The following is a 23,981-nucleotide window of genomic DNA, read 5'->3' as shown; positions in this document are numbered from 1 at the left end:
ATCCGAGACTCCGAACTCCTTTGGTACATCAAAACACATAAACTCATAATATAACCGTCATCGAACTTTAAGCGTGTGGACCCTACGGGTTCGAGAACTATGTAGACATGACCGAGACACGTCTCCGGTCAAACCAATAGCGGATCCTGGATGCTCATATTGGCTCCTACATATTCTACGAAGATCTTTATCGGTCAAACCGCATAACAACATACGTTGTTCCCTTTGTCATCGGTATGTTACTTGCCCGAGATTCGATCGTCGGTATCTCAATACCTAGTTCAATCTCATTACCGACAAGTCTCTTTACTCGTTCCATTATACATCATCCCAAAACTAACTCATTAGTTGCAATGCTTGCAAGGCTTATAGTGATGTGCATTACCGAGTGGGCCTAGAGATACCTCTCCGACAATCGGAGTGACAAATCCTAATCTTGAAATACGCCTACCCAACAAGTACCTTTGGAGACACCTATAGAGCACCTTTATAATCACCCAGTTACGTTGTGACGTTTGGTGGCACACAAAGTGTTCCTCCGGTAAACGGGGGTTGCATAATCTCATAGTCATAGGAACATGTATAAGTCATGAAGAAAGCAATAGCAACATACTAAATGATCGTGTGCTAAGCTAACGGAATGGGTCAAGTCAATCACATCATTCTCCTAATGATGTGATCTCATTAATCAAATGAGAACTCTTTGTCTATGGTTAGGAAACTTAACCATCTCTGATCAATGATCTAGTCAAGTAGAGGCATACTAGTGACATATTGTTTGTCTATGTATTCACACATGTATTATGTTTCCGGTTAATACAATTCTAGCATGAATAATAAACATTTATCATGATATAAGGAAATAAATAATAACTTTATTATTGCCTCTAGGGCATATTTCCTTCACATAATTCCAAACTCAGCAAGATAGCACAAACAACAAGCCATATCATGTCAGATGTGAATCACGTACCTTGCTTCTCCGCCAACAGTTTGTTGGTGTGGATGAGCTCTTCATTGGCCCACTCCAGCCGCCCCTTTAGTTTGGAAACTTCAATGGCATGGGCGGCTGCTGCCAACTTCGATGCATGTTTGTTCAAATACACATTTATCTTAATCTCCTGCGAAATATTCGATCATTTGTTCGACTTTTTCTTCGCGAATGCCGAACGGAGTCTCAGGGGCTATTAACTATACACAGGCATTCTGTTTATTCAAACCACATACCTCAAAGCCCGTCAGAAGGCTAGTATAGGTCTCATTCAATCCGCTCTTAGTGGACCGAACCTTTTCAACCACCGCACCTATAAGGGTATGATGTTCTTCAATGACGGAGGCGCTCTGAAGCGCTTCCATCATAGTGCCCGGCGCCTCCGGATTGACAGAGGTCGCCGGAGGAGTCGACGCACCCCCTTCTTTTGAAGGAGGCTCCTCGCCTGATCCCGAAGCCATAGTGGCCTCTAGAATGATATTTGATTGGGGGCCGAATTGGGCATGGCCCCCGTCACAAGTCTCCATGGGGGTCCGCTCCCCCATGTTCTCGGCTATAGAGGTATTGCCCTCTGACACCACCTTGATGGCTTCCCGCACCTCTTCGTGTCCTGGAGAGGCCCCTCAGGACAACACTTCAGGGTTGTCCGTAGCAGTGGGTGGAGAGGCCGGTGGAGTGTCCGAACCTAGCGAATTCCGAGAGGACGATGATTGCCGGGGGAGATCGCGGGTTGGACTATAATACATGATTTTGTGCGTTAGAATTACAAGGCATAAAGTTGGATACATACATTATCCTTAAATACTTATGATTCGACTGAAGGCTTCGACCTAGGGTTCCATTCGGGGATGGCTTCAGCGTCCGATTCCGAATCGTCTAAAAGGGAGAGTTTTCCCTTCTTGGACGCTTCCGCCTCTAGATCTGCGGAAGATCCCCTTCTCCTTTTTCCACCCTTGAGGGAGAATTGTGATCCTCCTCTTCCTCCTCATCTTCATCATGGGAGGAGAGAGATTTGGTGTCTTCGGATGATATGTCCGAAGCACCTTTTCGGCGAAGGCCACTCCGGGCCTCCTTGCCCTTCTTCTTGGCCTTCTTTTCTGGCACCTGGTACGGCGCTGGAACCAGCATCTTCGTCAGAAGAGGAATAGTCGGGTCTTCGGGCAGGGGAGCCGGACACTTGATCCGCTCTGCCTTCTTCGTCCAGCCCTAGGAGACAAGGGGAGGGGTTGAAGTTACTCCTTGGATCTACAAATCAAGGATATGATTAGAAATCCGAAAAACTTACTGGTGTGGCTGGGTGAGCGCAGTCATGGCCGAGGTCTTCGGTTGTTCGTGGCCACGGCCTTTGGGCCTTGAATAGCAGTTTCCATATATCTTCGTGCTTCGTGCCGAAGAACCGCTGCAAGGTTCGAGGACTTGCCAGATCGAACTCCCACATATGGGAAGTCCGGCGTTGGCAGGGGAGAATCCGGCGAAATAGCATCACCTGGATCATGCTGGTGAGGCTAGTGTTCTTGTCCACCATGCTCTTGATGTGCTTTGCAGCGTCATCACCTCGTCAGATGACGCCCAATGTAGGCCCTTCTTGAGCCATGATGTGAGCCGCATTAGAGGACCAGTTTTGAACTCAGAGTGGTAGCCCATGAGGCATCGCGAGGTTCCGTAACATAGAACCACTCCTGTTGCCACCCCTTTACGGTCTCTATGAAGGTCCCCTTGGGAGAGGTGACGTTAGGGAGCTTGCTCACCATGGAGCCGCCGCACTCCGCGTGTTGACCCTCGACCACCTTCGGCTTCACATTGAATACCTTGATCCATAGGACGAAGTGGGGGGGGGGGTTGCAGAGGAATGCCTCACACACGACGATTAATGTCGAGATGTTGAGGAATGAATTTGGGGCTAGATCATGGAAATCTAGCCTGTAGTACATGAGTCCACGGACAAAAGGGTGGAGAGGAAACCCTAGCCCGCGAAGGAAGTGGGGAATGAATACTACCCTCTCATTGGGCTCTAATGTGGGAATGATCTGCTCTTTGGCAGGGAGCCGATGGGTGATTTCCTTGGCTAAATACCCCGCCTCCCGGAGTTCCTTGATGTGCTCCTTCGTGACGGAGGAGGCCATCCACTCACCCTGTGCTCCAGATCTGGACATGGTTGGAGCTTTTGTTGGGGACGGAAAGGGTTCAAGCTTGGGCGTTGGAGATCGAGAGTAGATGGGTTGAGGAGGAAGAAGGCGTGGCATAAAAAGGTGGATCCTTGTCTCCTTATAAAGGTAGTGAATATCAAGCATCCCCCCACGAGCCTTAAAACTCGCCTACTCCCCAGAAGTCATGCGAGTGGCACGGTTGGATTACCCAAATCCATATTGATGAGAACCCCGCAATAAGGGGACATGATCTCTGCTTTGACAAGACGTGTCAATGAATACCGCATCGCGAAACGTGAAGCGAGAGGTTGGAAAATGGTTCGAAATAATAATAAGGCCGGAACACAATACCTCTCAGAAAAAGTTGTCAGAAGACATAATGTATTTTTAAAGTGTTTTGCCCTCGAGGACCTGATACGTCACCAACGTATCTATAATTTTTGATTGCTCCATGCTATTATATTATCTATTTCGGATGTTAATAGGCTTTATTTTACACTTCTATATCATTTTTGGGACTAACTTATTAACCGGAGGCCCAGCCCAAATTGCTGTTTTTTTGCCTATTTTAGGGTTTCGAAGAAAAGGAATATCAAACGGAATGAAACCTTCGGGAACGTGATTTTCTCATCAAACGTGATCTAGGAGACTTGGAGTGGTCGTCAAGAAACAAGGGAGGCAGGCACGAGGCAGGGGGCGTGCCCTCCACCCTCGTGGGCCCTCTGTTAGTCCGCCGACGTACTTCTTCCTCCTATATATATCCATGTACCCCCAAACATCCAGGAGCACCACGAAAACCTAACTCCACCGCCGCAACCTTCTGTACTCGAGAGATCCCATCTCGGGGCCTTTTCCAGAGCTCCGCCTATCGTGGGTTTGTCACGGCAGATGTCCTCGTGAAAGGACTTAGTTATAGGAGCCATCCCAACGGGTTAGCTTAAAGGGGTTAAACCAGACAAGGGGATACGGGAGTTTATACTAGTTCGGCCCCTTCGATGAAGGTAAAAGCCTACGTCTAGTTGTGATTGGTATTGCTAGGATTTCAAAGGCCAGGGAGCGAATCCGCTTTGTCTGGCTTTCGAGTTGTTATTGTTTGTCTCTAAACCGCGGCCGGGTCGTCCCTTTATATACATAGGTTGACGCCCGCCGGGCTACAAAGTCCTGAAGCCGGTTTATAAACGTATCTGGTTCGGCCTCTCTCTTTCTATCTTACTATACAAGTTACATGACTGGGCCGATTTACATTTACATACTATAACTCGCCTTTGGGCCCTCCGTAAAGCGCCAGCATCTTTACATCTTCATGGGCTTCTAATCTTCAAAGAGTCAACCCGGCTACCCAAGGCCGGTTTACCTCCGGTAGTAATATCCCCAACATTAGGCCCCAGATTGGTTTGAACTTGTTCATATCAATCTTCCACACTTTAGAAAAAATCTTCTCTCTTGTCTTCATTTTTGATCTTGTAAACCGCCGTGACGTCATACTTCAAAATTACGATAAACCGTCCTGACGTCATCCATCCGTTGATATAGGAGATTTCCTTCATTTAAAATATATCCAGTTGTCGAGGCGACACCTTTATTAACTTATCCATCTTTTGGACTCATCAACTCCCGCACTTGCCATTTTTCAATTCGCCTTATAAATAGGACCGAGGGGTCATTTTCACCGTTTCCCCCCGTGCCTCTTCGCATCATCTTCCTCGCGCCGCTCAGCCTCTGGAACTCCGCCGCCACCATCGACCATCGTTTCTGCTCCGACCTCGGCCGCTGTATCGCCCTTAACGCACCAGAGAACTGCGGCGCCCTTCCGCTTCCTCACTAGCTCCGGTAAGTTCTCTGCTTTTTTCACCATAGATTTGTTCTAGGGTTTCAATATTCCTTGCAGTTCTTCTGAAGTTCATCAGTGCTATTCTTCCATGTTCTTCCTTTAATAGATGGACACTTTATGCTTGATACATCTCTTACCGTAGCTTACCTACCATGATCATCACAAATCTTTATGCACAAAGAACTGATCTATCTGTCAAAAATTGCTTTCAGTTCTGCACCCCTTCAAGATCCAATTATTTTTACTTTTCTGTCTTATCTCTAGATCCGAAAGTTTTATACATCACTGTGAAATATGTTTCTCCTCGCACCAATATAAGCGATTTGATATTGGATAAATATTCCATGCCATTAGCCCTTTGATAAACCGGAAGAGCATGTTACCTTCATAATTATGCTCTGGTTTAACAGTGTCTGATCAATCCTGCGCCAGCATTACCTTCTTTCTCATCATACTAGTCTCCAGGTTGTACCATTTATTATATTAGTACGTTTCTTACTGCCTTGTCTCTTGTGTATGATCATGCATAATTTATAAACCGGCCTTTCATTTTCAGTTTGTTCGCTTTGCAATGGCCAAACAATTCACTGCCTGCAACTGGGCTCGTTCCCGGGTTACTGAGGCTCAACTGGACGAGATGGTTAGCATCGGCTCTCTGCTTAAGAAAACTGAGATCAAATGGCGAGCCCGAGGAACTGAGAATCCTCCAACCCCAAGACAAGGCGAAGTGGTAATCTTTGTTGACCATATAGGCCGTGGTTTCAAACCGCCAGGGGCAAAATTTTATCGAGATGTGCTCGCCAGCTTCCAACTGCATCCACAAGATATTGGTCCCAATTCAGTCTCCAACTTATGCAATTTCCAAGTCTTCTGTGAAGCCTATTTACAGGAAGAACCAACTGCAGAATTGTTCCGGGATTTCTTTCACTTAAACCGGCGCACAGAGTCTGTGAATGGCCCGAATACAGAGCTTGGTGGTGTTTCGATTCAAAAGCGGAAAGAAGTGGAATTTCCTCATGCCAAACACCATAGCCACCCAAAGGAATGGAACCAAACATGGTTCTATTGCGGAGACACTTCGCCTGAAGATGAGAATCCCCTCCCCGGCTTCCGAGATCATAGATTATCCAATACTCACCCAATGCCACAACGCCTGAGCTCCTCAGAAAGGGCAAAATATGCTCCTCAAATCGCCAAGCTCCGGGCCTTTATGGCAAACGGTTTGACAGGTGTGGATTTTGTACGCTGTTGGATATCCTGGAGTATCTTGCCGCTAAGCCGGCGTCCCGGTTTAATGTGCGAATATACCGGTGAGGTTGACGATCCTCAATGGCACTGCAACATCCAATTATCTGAGGAAGAAATTACTGAAGGTGTAAAGAAGATTCTGAATGAATCGGAACTAGTCTATAGTCAAACCGGCCTGAGTCCCTTCTACACCAAGAACAAACCGCCTGCTGTAAGCATTCCACTTCCTCTTCATCTCTAATATCTTTGACTTATACAAGCTGTAACCCTTCTTCTTTATATGTATAGGGTGATGACCCCTTCCGGAAACGGAAATCCATAGAAAAAGTGGCAAAGCCAACTGGAGACAAAGTGGCCAAGCCAACCCGCCCGAAGACCAAAGCCGTAAAACGGACATCAAAGCGGAAAACGGCTGACCGGATTAATATGGAGCTTGATGATGATACTGATGACCCAAAAGCTGAGGTAGAACTTGACTCACTTGGCTCTCTTTTTATGCATCTTGTTAACAATGATCTTCCTCAGGAGGAGGCCGAAGCTAGTCAGGCTGAGGACGTAGAGGTAATTACCCTTTCCTCCGGTTCAGACTCTATGCCAACACAAAAACCTCGCCAAACAATCCGGAAAGTAAGCTTTTCTCATCCTCTTGCTCACTTGGATCCAACATTTATTTTGAAGACTCAACAACATGAGGCTCGCCGGACAACTCGGCACAGTGGCCAACAGGTCACCTCTACCAGTTTACCTGATACTCCGGTTCGGAAGCGTCGGTCTGAGGTCTCTCCTACTTCTGACCATTCTTACCCCAAGGTAGGTTATTTCAGACAGCCTCTTAATCCGTCCGATTCAAATTATCAGGTGACACCTCCTTCCACTTCTGGTGAATCGAAGGCAACTCAACTCCCCCCTTTGAAAACTGTGGCTGGGTGAGTTACGAAAAACCTTTCCTTTCAATGTGCCCTTCATCTTTTGAACAGGATGTTAACCCTTTTTATTCTGTTTGTAGGGCCAAAGCCAGACCCAGCAAGAAAGCTCGGGTCACCAATCCGCCAGAAGACCCTATTGCTGAAGAAGAAGAACCAAGAGTTGAACCAGAGCAAACAGGTGAACCGGAAGGCCTCCATCCTGAAACAACGTTTGATGATCCGCCCCTTGACGGCCAACATACTGACGAACCCACAGATGCTGAGCCTGCCGCCCCTGATGCTGAACCGGCAGAACCAAACCGGGCTAATCCAATGAAAGACACTGAAATTCCACCATCATCCGCCCAAAATCCTGAAGGCCAAGGCGATGACGTTATTATTACTGGAGCCGGCCACCGTTCTCCTGGTCATCCCATCATTTTGGCTCAGCATAGTGCCAAAGAAGAGCAAATTGCCAGGGATAAAGGCAAATGGAGCAGCGACTTATCAAACTATGCTCATCTTAACGCTGATGAGCTTCATTCCGGCTTCTTGAACCGTCTGCACTCAAACTGGGATTATGAAGCCGGTTTGGTGAATTTGATGAAAGAACAATATCAACTAAATTCTTCTCCCTTGCACATTGATTTATAGCTGAAATACTATTCCAAGTAGCCCCCAAGAGCCGTTTTATGATTGTCAATCATAAACCGGGTCTTTGTAACACTTTAAGCATCCCATCATTAATCGTTGCCAAGGCGTGTCTTCAATCATAAATAAAACTCATGTTTTGAAAAATGAGATAACATTCTGTAGCATAGCCCCCAAAGGCCGGTTTAACTTGGCAAGGTAATCTGGTTTTTAATCCACACCGCCAGTTTAGAACAAACGTACATTAGCCCCCAAGTGTCAAGGATAATGCTTGCATTGTTCTGGAGACTTGCATAGAAGGTAGTATTTGAGAGCAAATAAGCATTAGCCCCCAAGTATGAAGTGGATAACTTGTTATATGCTTTATACTTAGTGCATATATATGTTGTTTTGTTGAAGATACCTTCAATGTTGCAGGCTGAACTAAGAAGCAAAGATGCCAAAAACTCTGACTTGCAAGAAAATGTGAAGTCGCAACAAGCCGAAGCTGCAAAAGCCAAAGAGGAGCTGACCCAGGCCCTGGCCGGAATGGAAAAATTGAAAGAATCCTTCAATCAAGATCGTGTTGCATGGGAAACAGAAAAAATCGGTTTGACCAAAAGAGCCATAGATGCCGAGGAAGGCCTGAAACCGGTGGCTGAAGAACTAGCCGGTTTGAAGCGCCAAATCAACGCTATGACCTCTGCTATATTTGGTAAGTATCTGCTTATGTATGTTGCATCAGTCAATGAATCTTAAAACTGACCACGATGTTGAAAAAATCTTTGGCATGAACTCGGATCACTCATCTTGGTGCAGATATGCGAATGAAGCTCAAAGCGGCATACCCATTGGTTGAGCAGCTATACTCTGGATCTCAGCGAGCCATTAGTACAGTAGCTTATAACAAACCGGCACCAACATTGATTAAGGAAACACTTGAGAAGCTGGGCATGTTACCGGCGCGTATTGCCGAGTTGAAAAGAGCCGCTGCAAGAGCCGGAGCATTAACTGCCCTTATTCGAGCCAAGGCCTGGATTCCAGATCTTGAAGCGGAGGATATCATTAAAGGGTATCCAGGCGTTAAAGAAGACGTCTCAAACTTTGACAATGATGATCTTCGGCGGTTGACCAAACAGATGCGGCCAGCGGCCAGCAAATTAGCTGAAGACACCGATTTGTACCATTTTCAACCGTTTTATGATGCAGAAGGGAAAAGACAGCCAGCCGAAATCCATGAAGTCGAAGAACTTGTGCCTCCGATTCGTAAGCACACTTATGCCCCTGATATTAACCCTTCTGATCTAATCCATGAAGAAGCAGTATTCCGAGCTTTAACCGGAATCGATTGGTCAACGGCTGATTTCCAGCGGCTGGGGAGGGATGAAGAAGTGCGTGCACCAACTGATCTGCAACTGTCAAACCATTGTGATGAAGAGTCTTGATTTGGTCGCCGGTTTATATGGCTACTGTGAAAAACAATGGCACTGTTGAGCCGCTTTAAAGCTTCATGTAATAGGATAGCTGAAACTTTGTTTATCTGCCGTGCCATCGAGCATGCTTCATATCCCTTTGTGAAAATCTGTGCCGCCCTTCAGGATATATTTTATGCATAGTCTATGATGACTGGCCTTCCTGGGTATAAAAAACTTAAAATTGTCTAGCGGTTTACCGCTAAACATGTCATAATATCCAGGAAGTATATAGTACTTGAGCTGAATAACCAAGTGTTTGTACAAAAAATAATGTACAGAACATACCTCATTGAGTGAGCAAACGTGTATACAGCAAAGGTGTTTAACACCAACCCGATACGTTTGATAATCTCATCTTCAAAATGCAGGTCTATCTATTAAACCGGCCCGGTATACCTACCAGATTTTCTTCATAACACTGGTGATTTAGTCAAACCATACCGGGTCAGTGACCACCGGTTTATAACTGATCATGAGGCAACAACTGGTGGTTGGAAAGCAAGTCGGATCAAGGATGCCGATTTATCAAAAAATACTTATGATTTTCAACAAAAAAATGCAAATAGGAAAATATGCGAGGCTTTTTACGAGTTGCCAGGCTCCAAATCGAGGCTTTTCATGGGCTGCCAGGCCTCTGAGTTAAACCATTTAACAAAGCCTTTTAAGATGGGCCTCCAATTAACCAATCACCGTTTTAACTATGACAAGTTCAGGGTCTGTAAAAGATTGACTTGTCAAACGTTCGATGGGTCATGCCAGGATTACCTGGATAGGAGTGGCTTACTTGATGAAGGCAGGTTAACCCGGGGTTTTAGGTGAATACACCAGGCTTCCAAGCCGTGGCTTGATAGCCAATTACGAGGGTCCTTTCAAACTCTTTGTTGCTTTGCAAAAAAGAGCCCCCAAGTAACTTTGTGAGCGATGCTCAGCGTGTGCCTATGTTTGAGTTTGTACACTGCACAATACTCTCTTTGGCTCCACAAATTTGTCCTTGTGTGGCTGAAAAGCCTATCAAGAGGTGTAGCTGTGGTTCAAACATGACCAAGCCCCTTAGTGATTTTCTTTATCTTTATGCAGTTGCTAAATCCGGTTTAATAAAGACTCTGCTTTGACCATTAACTTTTAAAAGCACACATATGATATAAGAAAGAACAGATACCCCGCTTATAACGGAGGCTCCGTTTTATTATATGGTATATACACTATCATAAATATGTACAGGTGAAAAAGCCTATGGCTTCAAGTATAGTAAGGCCGAAGGAGAGCTATGTTCCATGGCCGCTTTGTCTCCTCCTCCGATTGACGTGAGTCTTCATGCTCTCGAACATCAATGAGGTAGTAGGATCCGTTGTGCAGATTTTTGCTGACCACAAAGGGTCCTTCCCAAGGAGGGGATAACTTATGCATATCAGTCTGATCCTGGATGAGCCGGAGCACCAAATCACCTTCTTGAAAGGTTCTAGTTTTAACCTGGGGGCTGTGATAACGTTGAAGATCTTGTTGATAAATCGCCGAACGCGCTGCTGCAAGATCCCGCTCTTCATCCAACAGGTCCAGAGAATCCTGACGTGCCTTCTCATTATCAGCTTCAACATAAGCTGCCACACGGGGCGAATCGTGATGGATGTCACTAGGAAGAACCGTCTCTGCTCCATAGACCATGAAGAAAGGCGTGTAACCTGTAGACCTATTGGGTGTGGTGTTGATGCTCCATAACACAGAAGGTAGCTCCTCGACCCAACAACCCGGCGTCCGCTTTAAGGGAACCATAACCCTTGGTTTGATACCCTGCATAATTTCTTGATTTGCCCTTTCTGCTTGACCATTTGATTGGGGGTGAGCCACTGATGCTAGATCAAGCCGGATGTGCTCACATTGACAGAATTCTTCCATCTCTCATTTTGACAAGTTAGTGCCATTATCTGTTATAATGCTATGTGGAAAGCCAAACCGGAATATCACCTTTTTGATGAATTGAACCGCTGTGGCTGCGTCACACTTGCTGACTGGCTCTGCCTCTACCCATTTAGTGAATTTATCAACTGCTACTAACAGATGGGTCTTCTTGTCCTTGGAGCGCTTGAAGGGTCCAACCATATCCAGCCCCCAAGTGGCAAACGACCACGTAATTGGAATCATCCGCAACTCTTGAGCCGGAACGTGCGCATGGCGGGCAAACTTTTGACATCCATCACATCTTTTGACCAAATCCTCCGCATCAGCATGCGCCGTCAACCAGTAAAAACCGTGGCGAAAAGCTTTAGCAACCAATGACTTTGAACCGGCGTGATGACCGCAATCCCCTTCATGAATTTCTCACAAAATCTCACAACCTTCTTGAGGAGATACGCATTGTTGAATCGCTCCTGAAACACTGTAACGATGTAACTCCCCGTTGAGTATGGTCATGGACTTGGAACGCCGGATTATTTGTCGGGCCAATGTTTCCTCAACTAGTAACTCGCCCCAGTTCATGTATTCCAGATATGGGATCGTCCAATCCGGTATGGCATGCAAAGCTGCCACCAATTGAGCCTCCGGATCAGGAACAGCCAAATCTTCTTCGGATGGTATTTTGACTGACGGATTGTGCAACACATCAAGAAAGACATTGGGCGGAACCGGTTTACATTGGGAACCAAGACGACTTAAAGCGTCCGTCGCTTCATTCTTCCGCCGGTCTATATGGTCCACCTGATAACCTTTAAAGTGACCAGCCACTGTGTCCACCTCTCGTTGATATGCAGCCATGAGTGGGTCCTTAGAATCCCAAGTGCCAGACACTTGCTGAGCCACTAGATCTGAATCGCCGAAGCACTTAACCTGGCTCAAATTCATCTCTTTAGCCATCCGAAGACCGTGGAGTAAAGCCTCATATTCAGCTACACTGTTAGTACAAGGGAACATTAAACGGAGGACATAACAAAACTTATCACCTCGTGGGGAGGTTAATATGACTCCAGCCCCCGAACCCTCTAGCTGTCTGGATCCATCAAAATGAATAGTCCAATATGTATTATCTGGTTTCTCCTCAGGTGCCTGTAACTCCGTCCAATCGTTGATGAAATCTATGAGTGCCTGGGACTTGATCGCCGTGCGGGTTATATATCTGAGCCCGTGGGGTTCAAGCTCAATGGCCCACTTGGCAATCCGGCCAGTTGCCTCTCTATTTTGAATGATGTCACCCAGAGGAGCTGAACTGACTACTGTGATAGGATGACCCTGAAAATAGTGTTTGAGCTTCCAGCTTGCCATAAACACCCCATACACCAGTTTCTGCCAATGCGGATACCTCTGCTTTGACTCAATGAGCACCTCACTGATATAATAAACCGGCCATTGAACCGGATACTCTTTGCCAGGCTCTTTGTGCTCTACCACAATGGCTATGCTGACAGCCCGGGCATTAGCAGCCACATATAATAATAAGGGATCTTTATCGATCGGTGCTGCCAATACGGGCGATTCCACAAGCTGTTTCTTCAGATCTTCAAACGCCTTATTAGCTGCTTCACTATAGACAAAGTTATCCGTTTTCTTGAGCATCTGATATAAGGTAATGGCCTTCTCTCCAAGGTGGCTGATAAACCGGCTCAAGGCTGTAATCCGGCCGGCCAGACATTGCACATCGTTAATACACGCCGGTTTAGCCAAGGACGTAATCACTGCAATCTTTTCCAGATTAGCCTCAATGCCTCTGTTTGAAACCAGAAAGCCTAAGAGCTTGCCTGCCGGGACACCAAAAACACACTTCTCCGGATTGAGCATCATCTTGTAGACCCGGAGATTGTCAAAAGTTTCCCGTAGATCATCTATCAACTTCTCCTCCTTTCTGGATTTGACCACAATATCATCTACATACGCATGGACATTGCGCCCAATTTGCTTATGAAGGCAATTCTGAACACATCGCTGGTAAGTTGCCTGGGCACTCTTGAGTCCAAAGGGCATGGAAACATAGCAGAAGGCTCCAAAGGGAGTTATAAAGGCTGTCTTCTCCTGGTCCTTAACTGCCATTTTGATCTGATGATAACCAGAGTAAGCATCCAAAAAACACAAACGGTCACAACCTGCCGTAGCATCAATTATCTGATCAATGCGAGGGAGAGCAAAGGGGTCTGCAGGGCAAGCCTTGTTTAAATCTGTGTAGTCCACACACATGCGCCAAGTGTCGTTTTTCTTAAGAACCAGCACCGGATTGGCTAACCACTCTGGATGAAAAACTTCAACAATAAACCCAACAGCCAACAAACGGGCGACCTCTTCACCTATAGCCTTGCGCCTTTCCTCGTTGAAGCGGTGGAGGAACTGTCGGACCGGTATGAATTTCGGATCAATGTTGAGTGTGTGCTCAGCGAGTTCTCTCGGTACACCTGGCATGTTAGAAAGTTTCCATGCAAAGATGTCCCGATTCTCATGGATGAACTCGATGAGTGCGCTTTCCTATTTGGGATCCAGGTTAGCGCTGATGCTGAACTGTTTGGATGAATCGCCAGGGACAAAGTCAACCATCTTAGTGTCTGTAGCTGACTTGAACTTCAATGCTGGATCATGTTCCGTGGTTGGCTTTTTTAAGGAGGTCATGTCTGCCGGATCAACTTGCTCCTTATAGAATGTTAACTCCTCCGTGACACAAACCGACTCAGCATAAGCCGCATCGCCTTCTTCACACTCCAAAGCAATCTTTCTACTTCCATGTACTATGATAGTCCCCTTATGACCTGGCATTTTAAGCTGCAGGTAAACATAACATGGCCTTGCCATAAACTTAGCATAAACCGGCCGCCCAAACAGAGCGTGGTATGGACTTTTGATCTTCACCACCTCAAATGTCACTGTTTCTGACCTTGAATCGTAGTCATCTCCAAAAGCTACCTCCAAAGCTATCTTACCAACAGGATATGCAGACTTACCAGGCACCACACCATGAAATACCGTATTCGACGGTTTAAGATCCTTATCTGTCAACCCCATACGGCGGAATGTATCATAATACAAAATATTGATACTACTTCCCCCATCCATGTGCACTTTAGTGAACTTGTATCCCCCAACTTGAGGGGCTACCACCAAGGCCAAGTGACCTGGATTATCAACCCGGGGCGGGTGATCCTCTCTACTCCACAAAATAGGTTGCTCTGACCAGCGTAAATACTGAGGTATTGCCGGCTCAACAAAGTTGACTACTCTTTTGTGAAGCTTCTGATCACGTTTGCACAAACTAGTAGTGAAGACATGATATTGCCCGCTGTTCAGCTGTTTGGGATTGCTCTGATAACCCGACTGCTGCTGCTGCTGCTGTTGACTCCCCTGATGGTTGTAACCTCCCTGGTTGCCTTGGTGTCCTTGATTGACGTGTCCGGTTTGATTGCCTCGAAACCCTAAACCGGAACCACCGCCTCCGTAACCCGGCCCGTGGAAACCTCCTCCTGAACCGCCGGGCGGGCCGTTGTCATATTGGAACATATTGGAATTCTTGAAATGCCGCATGATATAACAATCTTTCCAGAGATGTGATGCCAGTTTCTCCTTAGATCCATGCTTTGGACAGGGCTGATTTAACAAACGCTCCAAATTGTTGCCTGGACCTCCACCCCTCTAGGGCTGCTTGCCTTTACGGCGTTGGCCATTCTCCTGTGCGTTGGTATTTGTGACAAAGTCCAAACCACTGTCGGCCTTGCGCTTACCAGCGTTCCCATGGCCTGCCGGATTGTGTTGTTGGCCTTTGGCATTGCCGGTCTTCTTACCCTTCTCCGGTTTGTACTCCTCTAAATCCGGATCCTTGGTATTATCTGAATCAGCGTATTTAACCAAAGCAGCCATGAGTGTTGACATGTCATTGCAGTGATGTTTGAGCCTTTCCAACTTCTGTTCAACGGTTTGAAACCGTAATTACCCTCTAACGTTAACACTGCGGTGTCTGCGTTGATACGATCTGACGAATGCAAAATCGCCGAGACTCGTTTGACCCAATGGGTCGTGGACTCCCCTTCCTCTTGGACACAAGCGGCCAGATCTACAATTGACATCGGCTGCTTACACGTATCCTTGAAGTTCTGGATAAACCGGTGCTTCAATTCGGCCCATGATCCAATAGAGTTGGTCGGCAAGCTCTTCAACCAAGTGCGAGATGTTCCTTCCAACATCATGGTGAAATATTTAGCACACACCGCCTCATCCACATCTAACATCTCCATTGCCCTCTCATAGCTCTCAACCCACACTTCTAGCTGCAAATCGGTGGTATAATTTGGTACCTTACGAGGTCCCTTGAAATCCTTGGGTAGTCGCACATTACGCAAAGTAGGAGATAAGCACGGTACCCCTAAGGAACTGAACATCGCCCCTGGCTCCACGGAGGCAGTGGGGTGAACCGGAGTATGCTGTCGTGCCTCGTGTCGAGCTGTCAACTCGGCCTCTCGACGTGCGCGGCCATGATCCACAACATCTTGTGCATTGGCACCTCCCCCAGCCGGGTTGTTCCCTCATGGCGAATTTCGGCGGCGTGCACTACTGGACACGGCCGGTTCGTCTTCCACGTGTCTGCTATAACTCCGGCTTGGGCGGGGAGTGGAGTGAATCATCTCACGGCTGTGTGATTATGCTTGCTGTTGATTTAGTGCTGTCCGAAGGAGATCCCTGGCCCGGCGTGCTTAAACTGCCACTGGTGACTCGCCGTCGGTTGGGAGGGCCGCCAGGCGTGACGCAACGGCCACAATGTTATCCAATGGGTTGGAATAATGCCCGGGCGACGTTGATGGTACAATGTTGTTCTGGCGAGGCAGGTCCGTCGTGCGCGGCTGAACCGGCGCTCCTGCTCCCAGCGCCCCCGCCTGGTTACCAGCTCCTGCGCCTGGCATGTTGAAAAGATTCTATGGCTCGTAAACCGATGGGAGACGTGATCGATACCTTCTTCTCATGACTTCCTCTGAAGCATTCTGGTCCAGTCTAATCCGGTAAGCCTGTGCTTCCAACTCGGCCCGCTCCGTAGCCATCCTGGCGTTCTCTGCTGCCAGGTCCGCCTTGGCCTGGGCTATCTGATCTTTCACCTTTGCAATCTCTGCATCATGCTGATCCCTGGCTGCTGCGTCTACCTCCGCGGACATCAATGTTGCCAGAGCATCGAACAAATCAGATAAGACTTGGGCCGGAGCTGGCGTTGAGCTTCCTGCCCCTGCTGGTGTGGCCGTTGTTGAACCGGAGAGCATTGCTGCGGTGGTAGATGAATGAGGCGCCGATTGTGTCCCGGCCATGAAGATGGCGGCCCAGTTTAGCAGACCGGGGGAATCCGGAATACTGTTGCCCTCAGATCCTCCCTCAATCCGTCCGTCCTGCAACTGGTAAAGCGATTCGGTTTCTCCAGAAGACTCGTCATCAGAGCAGATTACGGTTTCTCCTTCGGACACCGGTCCGTCCTCGTGCCCTGATCCATGGACGACACCTACGAAAACATGCCTTGGCTCGGGCTGAACCGGCGAAGGACTTGCACGCCGAGCCGTTTTGATGATGTTGGTGCAGATGTCCGGCTCGGGGGCTGGTTCGCCGATCTTGCCGATGAAGACGTGAATCCCACCAAAGGGGACCTGGCACCCGTATTCGATTGAATCGGCCTCGGGACCCCATCCTGCATTGTCGATGTAGAGCTTGCCGCGGTGACTCTTCGTCATCCGGCCCATAGTGTATCCCTTAAGTCCATTGAAGCTACCCTTCAAGAACTCGAAACCATCATGCGATAGCCCCACGGTGGGCGCCAACTGTCGTGGGTTTGTCACGGCAGATGTCCTCGTGAAAGGACTTAGTTGTGGAGCCATCGCAATGGGTTAGCTTAAAGGGGTTAAACCAGATAAGGGGACACGGGAGTTTATACTACTTCGGCCCCTTCGATGAAGGTAAAAGCCTACGTCTAGTTGTGATTGGTATTGCTAGGGTTTCGAAGGCCAGGGAGCGAATCCGCTTTGTCTGGCTTTCGAGTTGTTGTTGTTTGTCTCTAAACCGCGGCCGGGTCGTCCCTTTATATACATAGGTTGACGTCCGCCGGGCTACAGAGTCCCGAAGCCGGTTTATAAACGTATCCGGTTCGGCCTCTCTCTTTCTATCTTACTATACAAGTTACATGACTGGGCCGGTTTACATTTACATACTGTAACTCGCCTTTGGGCCCTCCGTAAAGCGCCAGCATCTTTACATCTTCATGGGCTTCTAATCTTCAAAGAGTCAACCCGGCTACCCAAGGCCGGTTTACCTCCGGTAGTAATATCCCCAACACCGCCGGAGGGGGCATTGATCACGGAGGGCCTCTACATCGACTCCATTGCCTCTCCGGTTGTAGCGACCCGACCCGAATGGATCAAGTCTCTGTGCTTAAGTGTCATCCCTGGATCGGTATGCTGACACACACAGTACTCAAGGATTTATAACAGAGGTAAATCACATGTATAAAGTAACGTAAATACTATTACCTCAATCCAAATAGCGGAAGTAACAAGGTTGTGGATTCCCATCAACACCAACGGCAAAGTTGAGTGTAGAAATCGTAACCCTAATGTATCACTTACTCGTCGTAAGATCTCTGCAACATGAGACGTTGCAGCCACAAAGGGTCAGTACATTGAATGTACTGGCAAATTCACACCATAGAGAATGATGAACAATGGCTATCACTACATGCATATATGGCTGGTGGAAAAGCTCTATGGTTAAATGGTTTTTGCGAAAAGCCAATTTTTCCCTACTACAAAGGAATAAATTTTATTTAACTATCATGGTGGTTGTTAAACATTGAGAATGGTTGACAGCATTCTCAATCCCAATTAAGTAACATCATTAAAATCCCAACAAACTTAATTAGAGTAACAAGATGAGATTCACATGATAATCCAAGTACTAGATACTCAAGATGTCCACAACCGGGGACACGGCTAATCATGATTAGTTTATACACTCTGCAGAGGTTTGCGCACTTTTCCCCACAAGACTCGATCTCCTCCGTTGGATTTCTCGCACTACATGGTGTTTGAGAAACGGATGACCAAGACATAGTCTTTCAGAAGCGTTTGCACCTTACAATGGGTAGACCGTTCCACCTACAACCCCTACATCTACTAGTCTACCACTGTAAGAGTTCACACGACTTAATCAACTATGCTAGAGCCCATAATAGCTTGTGGCTGCACACGGAAGTTTCTAGTATGAATAATCTCATGATCCCTTTGAGCCTGGGTGGCGGTCCATAAAAAAGGCAATCCTAGAATACCCAGGTGCCTAGACAGACAATCGCTGGAATACCCAGGTGCCTCAATCCACCCAGATGTGTGTTAAAGTTGCCACCTTAAGTAAACCATTAATTTACAATCTCACATCTGTCATGAATACTCTCAAACCCAAACCACGTCTACGAGCATAGCATGGCAATATAAGCTTAATGTAATAGTAACTCCCAAGGTTTGAATGCAGGGCAATAGGTTCCTACCTCATCAACTACTTCCCAATACCCACATGTTACCAATCCTACTCATGCAATGTTTGAGGTTGAAACTAATGCATAAAAACTGGGTATGAAAGGAATATGATCAAAGTGTGAACTTGCTTGCAATGTTGATGAAGATGATTCGCACTCAAAACTCTTGATAGATCTACTCGTCACACTCCGATCAATCTATCGTAAGCAAGCAATAGTAACCACATGTAAGCAATCACTCAAAAGATCAGAAAGATCAAAGAAGACAATTTGGAAACATCAAAACCAAGCAAATAACTCTTGCAACATAAAACAATTTCTAACAGTACCAAAATTATATGAATTTGGCCTTATCAGAAAGTTTAGGTCAAGAGCTTCGATTTGCAAAAAGAATCAACTCAAACGGAGCTACGAAACTCAAGTTATGATCAAACGAAGTTTGAATCTAAATCTGATCTAATTCAAATTTTAAGACTTTCAAAAACATGTTTGGTTTGGATTACTGGATAGAGGAGATCATAACGAAGAAGTGGGCGTTGGTTTCGTTGGATTTGGACTAACGAGTAGAAAATAGTGATCGTTTAAAGAATAGGGGCTAAACTGTAAAATAAAACAACTACAACTAGGTCCCTGGCATAAACAACCAGAAAATGGAAAGACTAAATAATGAACGCTCGTTTATAAGATCTAAACAATGGACGTTCGCTGTTTAATAAAACGCAAAAAAAATATCTAGTCTAGGGTTTTAAAAAAACCGAACCTAAAGAAAAAAATAGACCGGGTCGGTTTATACCGGTTAAACAAATAAAACCGGCAGCGGCGGTGAACGGACTCCGGCGAGGGCGGCGCGGCTCTGGCGATGTGCAGGCGACAGCGGCTATGTGAGGCGGCAGCGTCAGTGGCACTGGGAAATGCGGCACGGGGCGGTGGCGCGGCGCGGACAACAGCAGCGGTGGCGGCGCGGCAACAGCAGCAGCAGATGCGGCGGCGGCGTGGTTGTGCGACGGTGGCGAGAGGAGCAAGAGGGGATCGTGGTCTGGGGCGGCGACTTATAGGGGAGGCGAGGTGGTGGCTTGGCATGCGCGAGGGGCAAGGAGGAGGACGGGGCGACCACGACGAGCGGCGGCGGAGCTCGGGACTCCGTCCTGAGTCGAGGCGACGAGCGGCTGGCCCGGGCCGCGGCCAGGCGAGATGCTGGGCCGGCCCAGTCGGCGAGGGGGATTTTTTTAAAACATTTTCCAGCTAATTGAAATAATAAAAACAAATTAAATGAAAATCTTATATAGGCATAGAATATATCAAAATTTCCAAAAAAAGATTTTCTACAACATGGACATTTTCATAATGCCAAATAAAATCCACACAAATCCAAATAATTCAAAGAGTGCTAGTGGTCTAATAAAATTCAACAAAAATCATTTTAAAAATACCAAAATGATTTCAAATAAATTTTTCTCCAATTTTCTATTGTAGGGAATCATGTTACCCTATTTTCCATATATTTTATTTTTGGAGAAAAATAATTTGAATAAAACTCAAATAACTCCAAATTGAAAATAATTTCCAAAAGGACTTTGAAGTTGATCCTTTTAACTTCCAGCTCATATTTCATATATTTTGAAGAAGTCATTTTATCTTCTCTCATGAAAATCATTGAGTTGCTTGAAGTTTATGAATTTGAAATATTTTCAAAGGAAATTCAAATATTTTCAACAACCCTTTTCATTTAATTTCAATGGAAGAAGTCATGTCATCTTCTCTCTAAGGTTTTGTGTTGAAAAGCATTTGAATTCATGGACATTCATAAAAGCAAAATGAAAGTTTGGGAAAGTCCTTTTATTCCCTCTCATTTAACTTTCAAAAAGTTTCAAATTTCACTCAATCAATCACACCACAATCAAACAATCAATCAATCAATCTATTTATTATAACATTCCAAAATTTAGAATTTTGGGAGGTTACACCGGTGATGTGTGAGTAGTTTACTTAAGACCTATTTGGTAGGTTACACCGGTGATGTGTGAGTAGTTTACTTAAGACCTACAGGTCCATAGTTATTAGCTAGATGGATTCTTCTCTCTCTTTGGATCTCAATACAAAGTTCTCCTTGATTCTCTTGGAGATCTATTCGATGTGATCTTCTTTTGTGGTGTGTTTGTCGAGATCCGATGAATTGTGGGTTTATGATCCAGATTATCTATGAAAAATATTTGATTCTCCTATGAATTCTTTTATGTATGATTGGTTTATCTTTGCAAGTCTCTTCGAATTATCAATTTGGTTTGTCCTACTAGATTGATCTTTCTTGCAATGGGAGAAGTGCTTAGCTTTGGGTTCAATCTTGTGGTGTTCGATCCCAGTGATAGAAAGGGAACCGATACGTATTGTATTGTTGCCATAGAGGATAAAAGGATGGGGTTTATATCATATTGCATGAGTTTATCCCTCTACATCATGTTATCTTCCTTAAAGCATTACTCTGTTCTTATGAAGTTAATACTCTAGATGCATGCTGGATAGCGGTCGATGTGTGGAGTAATAGTATTAGATGCAGAATCGTTTCGGTCTACTTGTCTCAGATGTGATGCCTATATACATGATCATACCTAGATATTCTCATAACTATGCTCAATTCTGTCAATTGCTCGACAGTAATTCATTTACACACCATAATACTTATGCTCTTGAGAGAAGCCACTAGTGAAACCTATGGCCCCCGGGTCTATCCTTCATCATATTAATCTTCCAATACTTATTTATTTCCTTTTCCACTTATTTTACTTTGCATATTTATCATAAAATACCAAAAATATTATCTTATCATATCTATCAGATCTCACTCTCGTAAGTGACCAAGAAGGGCTTGACAACCCCTTTATCGCGTTGGTTGCGAGGTTCTTATTTGTTTGTGTAGGTGTGTGGGACTTCAGTGTGATCTCCTACTAGATTGATACCTTGGTTATCAAAAACAGAGGGAAATACTTACGCTACTTTGCTGCATCACCCTTTCCTCTTCAAGGGAAAACCGACGCAGTGCTCAAGAGGTAGCAAGAAGGATTTTTGGCGCCGTTGCCGGGGAGATCTAAGCCAAGTCAAGACATACCAAGTACCCATCACAAACTCTTATCCCTTGCATTACATTATTTGCCATTTGCCTCTCATTTTCCTCTCCCCCACTTCACCCTTGCCATTTTATTCGCCCTTCTTCTGTTCGTCTTTCCATTTGCTTTGATGTCCTACTTGGCTCGTTTATTTGTTGTTAAATAGAGAACCTAAGATCTATGGATCCTCATCCACTTGCTAATATTTTTAAGAGATCCAATTATGATGAACCAATTGCTAGTGAGTTTTGTGCACTAGATTATCTTTATAAAGTTTTGCTTGAAATTCGTGAATCTGAAAATTGTGATGAAGTACTTTATCGAGTGATTCACGATGGATCTTTGAATAGAAAGCATGATTGCAATGATCATAGTATAAATTCTATTAATGTCAATTGTGCTTATAATATGCCAAACCCTAAGCTTGGGATGCTAGTTTTTCTATGTCTACTACTTGTTGCAATGATCATGATTGGGGTGATTCTTGTTATGATCTTGAAAATTTATTTAAGCCCCATGGTGAATATGAGATTGATAATAGTGTTTGAAATATTATTGAAAGTGGGTTTGTAAGAGTGTCAACTTTAGATCCCACATATTTGGAGAATGTTCAATCTTATGAAATTTTTGATAAAAGTGGGTTTGGAGAGGTCATGACTTTAGTTAATGTTAATCCCACTATTTTGGAAGAGTGTCAACTTTGCATGCATGTGGATCATGTTGAAAATATTTTATGTGGTAGCTATTTTGTTGAATTTGTGTATGATCCTACATGTAATTATTATTAGAGAGGAAAATATGGTGGTAGAAATTTTCATGTTACTAAATTACCTCTCGTTATGTTGAGATTGCTACTGTTTCTTTCCGCTTCCTTGCATATGCTAGTTTTTGCTTGCCTTGATAATTTGTTTGCCTATAAGATACCTATGCATAGTAAGTATGTTCTACTTAGATGTGTTTGTCACATGTTTTATGATGCTCTCTTTGTGCTTCAATTCTTGTCTTTCATGTGAGCATCGTTGAAATCTTATGCCTAGCTATAAGGCTTTAAAGAAAAGCGCTTGTTGGGAGACAACCCAATATTTTTCCTTGCTTTTATTTAGTAAATAACTTTTCTAGCCTATGTTTTGGTTGTGTTTTTTGTTTTTAATTAGTGTTTGTGCCAAGTAGAACCGTTGGGAAGACTTGGGGAAAGTCTTTTTGATCTTGCTGTAGAAAACAGAAACTTTAGCGCTCACGAGAATCGCTACCATTTTTATTTGGAAGGTGCTATTTAGGTAATTATTTTTGCAGATGATTAATAGAAAAATTCCTCACGTCCAGAAATTTATTTTAGAATTTTTTGGGTTCCAGAACTTGCGTTAGCTACAGATTACTACATACTGTTCTGTTTTTGACAGATTCTGTTTTTCTTGCGTTGTTTGCTTATTTTGATAAATCTATGGCTAGTAAAAGAGTTTATAAACCATAGAGAAGTTGGAATACAGTAGGTTTAACACCAATATAAATAAAGAATGAGTTCATTACAGTACCTTGAAGTGGTGTTTTGTTTTCTTTCGCTAACGGAGCTCACGAGATTTTCTATTTTGAGTTTTGTGTCGTGAAGTTTTCAAGTTTTGGGTAAAGATTTGATGGATTATGGAACAAAGAGTGGCAAGAGCATAAGATTGGGGATTCCCTTGGCACCCCAAGGTTAAATCAAAGGACACAAAAAAGCCTAAGCTTGGGGATGACCCGAAAGGCATCCCCTCTTTCGTCTTCGTCTATCAGTAACTTTACTTGGAGCTATATTTTTATTCACCACATGATATGTGTTTTGCTTGGAGCGTATTGTATGATTTGAGTCTTTGCTTTCTAGTTTACCACAATCATCCTTGCTGTACACACCTTTTGAGAGAGACTCACATGAATTGAAATTTATTAGAATAATCTATGTGCTTCACTTATATCTTTTGAGCTATATAGTTTTTGCTCTAGTACTTCACTTATATCTTTTAGAGCACGGTGGTGGATTTGTTTTATAGAAACTATTGTTCTCTCATGCTTCACTTATATTATTTTAAGGGTCCTTTAGAACAACATGGCAATAATAAAAACTTTCATATAAGTGCATTGAATATAATGAGAAGTTTGATACTTGATAATTGTTTTGAGATATGGAGATGGTGATATGAGAGTCATGCTAGTTGGGTAGTT

The sequence above is a fragment of the Triticum dicoccoides genome, chromosome 6A (genome assembly GCF_002162155.2).
Source record: "Triticum dicoccoides isolate Atlit2015 ecotype Zavitan chromosome 6A, WEW_v2.0, whole genome shotgun sequence".
Classification (NCBI taxonomy): domain Eukaryota; kingdom Viridiplantae; phylum Streptophyta; class Magnoliopsida; order Poales; family Poaceae; genus Triticum; species Triticum dicoccoides.
Note: the sequence above shows the minus strand (reverse complement) of the source record.